Source organism: Triticum aestivum, chromosome 3A (genome assembly GCF_018294505.1).
Source record: "Triticum aestivum cultivar Chinese Spring chromosome 3A, IWGSC CS RefSeq v2.1, whole genome shotgun sequence".
In the NCBI taxonomy this organism is placed as follows: Eukaryota; Viridiplantae; Streptophyta; class Magnoliopsida; order Poales; family Poaceae; genus Triticum; species Triticum aestivum.
In genome coordinates, this window is record NC_057800.1 from 489569963 (window position 1) to 489573343 (window position 3381).

Genomic DNA, 3381 nt, shown 5'->3' on the forward strand with positions numbered 1-3381 from the left:
GTGCGTTGAATACTAAGAAAAGTTTGATGCTTGATAATTGTTTTGAGATATGAAGATGGTGATATTAGAGTCATGCTAGTTTAGTAGTTGTGAATTTGAAAAATACTTGTGTTAATGTTTCTGATTCCCGTAGCATGCACGTATGGTGAACCGTTATGTGATGAAGTCGGAGCATGATTTATTTATTGATTGTCTTCCTTATGAGTGGCGGTCGGGGACGAGCGATGGTATTTTCCTACCAATCTATCCCCCTAGGAGCATGTGTATAATACTTTGCTTTGATAACTTCTAGATTTTTGCAATAAGTATATGAGTTCTTCATGACTAATGTTGAGTCCATGGATTATACGCACTTTTCCCATCCTTCCACCATTGCTAGCCTCTCTAAATACCGCGCACTTTTCGCCGGTATCATACACCCACCATATACGTTCCTCAAAACATCCACCATACCTACCTATCATGGCATTTCCATAGCCATTCCGAGATATATTGCCATGCAACTTTCCACCGTTCCGTTTATTATGACACACTCCATCATTGTCATATTGCTAGCATGATCATGTAGTTGACATCGTATTTGTGGCAAAGCCATCATTCATAATTCTTTCATACATGTCACTCTTGATTTATTGCATATCCCGGTACACCGCAAGAGGCATTCACATAGAGTCATATTTTGTTCTAAGTATTGAGTTTTAATTGTTGAGTTGTAAGAAAAATAAAAAGTGTGATGATCATCATTTTTAGAGCATTGTCCCAAGTGAGGAAAGGATGATGGAGACTATGATTCCCCCACAAGTCGGGATGAGACTCCGGACGAAAAAAAGAGAGAGAGAGAAAAAAGAGGCCATAAAAAATAGAGAAAGGCCCAATAAAAAAATGAGAGAAAAAGAGAGAAGGGACAATGTTACTATCCTTTTACCACAGTTGTGCTTCAAAGTAGCACCATGATCTTCATGATAGAGAGTCTCTCATTTTGTCACTTTCATATACTAGTGAGAATTTTTCATTATAGAACTTGGCTTGTATATTCCAATGATGGGCTTCCTCAAAATGCCCTAGGTCTTCGTGAGCAAGCGAGTTGGATGCACACCCACTTAGTTTCTTTTGTTGAGCTTTCATACACTTATAGCTCTAGTGCATCCGTTGCATGGCAATCCCTACTCACTCACATTGATATCTATTGATGGGCATCTCCATAGCCCGTTGATACGGCTAGTTGATGTGAGACTATCTTCCCCTCTTTTTGTCTTCTCCACAAGCACCATTCTATTCCACATATAGTGCTATATCCATGGCTCACGCTCATGTATTGCGTGAAGATCGAAAAGGTTTTGAAAATGTCAAAAGTATGAAACAATTGCTTGGCTTGTCATCGGGGTTGTGCATGATTTAAATACTTTGTGTGGTGAAGATAGAGCATAGCCAGACTATATGGTTTTGTAGGGATAACTTTCTTTGGCCATGTTGTTTTGAGAAGACATAATTACTTTGTTAGTATGCTTGAAGTATTATTATTTTTATGTAAATATGAACTTTTGTCTTGAATCTTTCGGATCTGAATATTCATACCACAATTAAGAAGAATTACATTGAAATTATGCCAAGTAGCACTCCGCATAAAAAATTCTCTTTTTATCATTTACCTACTCGAGGACGAGCAGGAATTAAGCTTGGGGATGCCTGATACGTCTCCAATGTATCTATAATTTTTGATTGCTCCATGCTATATTATCTACTGTTTTGGACCATATTGGGCTTTATTTTCCACTTTTATATTATTTTTGGGACTAACCTATTAACCGGAGGCCTAGCCCAGAATTGCTGTTTTTTGCCTATTTCAGTGTTTCGAAGAAATGGAATATCAAACGGAGTCCAAACGGAATGAAACCTTCGGGAACGTGATTTTCTCAACAAATATGATCCAGGAGACTTGGACCCTCCGTCAAGAAAGGAGGGAGGCGGTCACGAGGGTGGAGGGCGCCCCCCCCCTAGGGCATGCCCCCAGCCTCAAGGGCCCCTCGAAGCTCCACCGACGTACTCCTTTCTCCTATATATACCTACGTACCGCCAATCAATCAGATACGGAGCCAAAAACCTAATTCCACCGCTGCAACCTTCTGTACCCACGAGATCCCATCTTGGGGCCTGTTCCGGAGCTCCGCCGGAAGGGGAATCCACCACGGAGGGCTTCTACATCATCACCATAGCCCCTTCGATGAAGTGTGAGTAGTTTACCTCAGACCTTCGGGTCCATAGTTAGTAGCTAGATGGCTTCTTCTCTCTTTTTGGATCTCAATACAATGTTCTCCCCCTCTCTCGTGGAGATCTATTTGATGTAATCTTCTTTTTGCGGTGTGTTTGTTGAGACCGATGAATTGTGGGTTTATGATCAAGATTATCTATGAACAATATTTGAATCTTCTCTGAATTCTTTTATGTATGATTGGTTATCTTTGCAAGTCTCTTCGAATTATCAGTTTGGTTTGGCCTACTAGATTGGTTTTTCTTGCAATGGGAGAAGTGCTTAGCTTTGGGTTCAATCTTGCGGTGTCCTTTCCCAGTGACAGTAGGGGCAGCAAGGCACGTATTGTATTATTGCCATCAAGGATAACAAGATGGGGTATTTATCATATTGCATGAATTTATTCCTCTACATCATGTCATCTTGCTTAAGGTGTTACTCTGTTTTCTTGAACTTAATACTCTAGATGCATGCTGGATAGCGGTCAATGAGTGGAGTAATAGTAGTAGATGCAGGCAGGAGTCGGTCTACTTGTCTCGGACGTGATGCATATATACATGATCATACCTAGATATTCTCATAACTATTCTCAATTTTGTCAATTGCTCAATAGTAATTTGTTCACCCACCGTAGAATACTTATGCTCTTGAGAGAAGCCACTAGTGAAATCTATGGCCCCCGGGTGCATTCTCATCATATCAATCTCTATCACTTTATTATTGCTTTGCTTTTTTACTTTGCCTTTTATTTTACCTTGCATCTTTATATCAAAAATACCAAAAATATTATCTATCAACTCTATCAGATCTCACTCTCGTAAGTGACCGTGAAGGGATTGACAACCCCTAATCGCGTTGGTTGCGTTGAGCTATTTGTTTTGTGTAGGTACGAGGGACTCACGCATAGCCTCCTACTGGATTGATACCTTGGTTCTCAAAAACTAAGGGAAATACTTACTCTACTCTGTTGCATCACCCTTTCCTCTTCAAGGAAATCCAACGCAGTGCTCAAGAGGTAGCAGATATCATCATAACCATGCACTTTTCTATCAACTGCTCGGCAGTAATTTGTTCACCCACCGTAATACATGCTATCATGAGAGAAGCCACTAGTGAAACCTATGGCCCCCGGG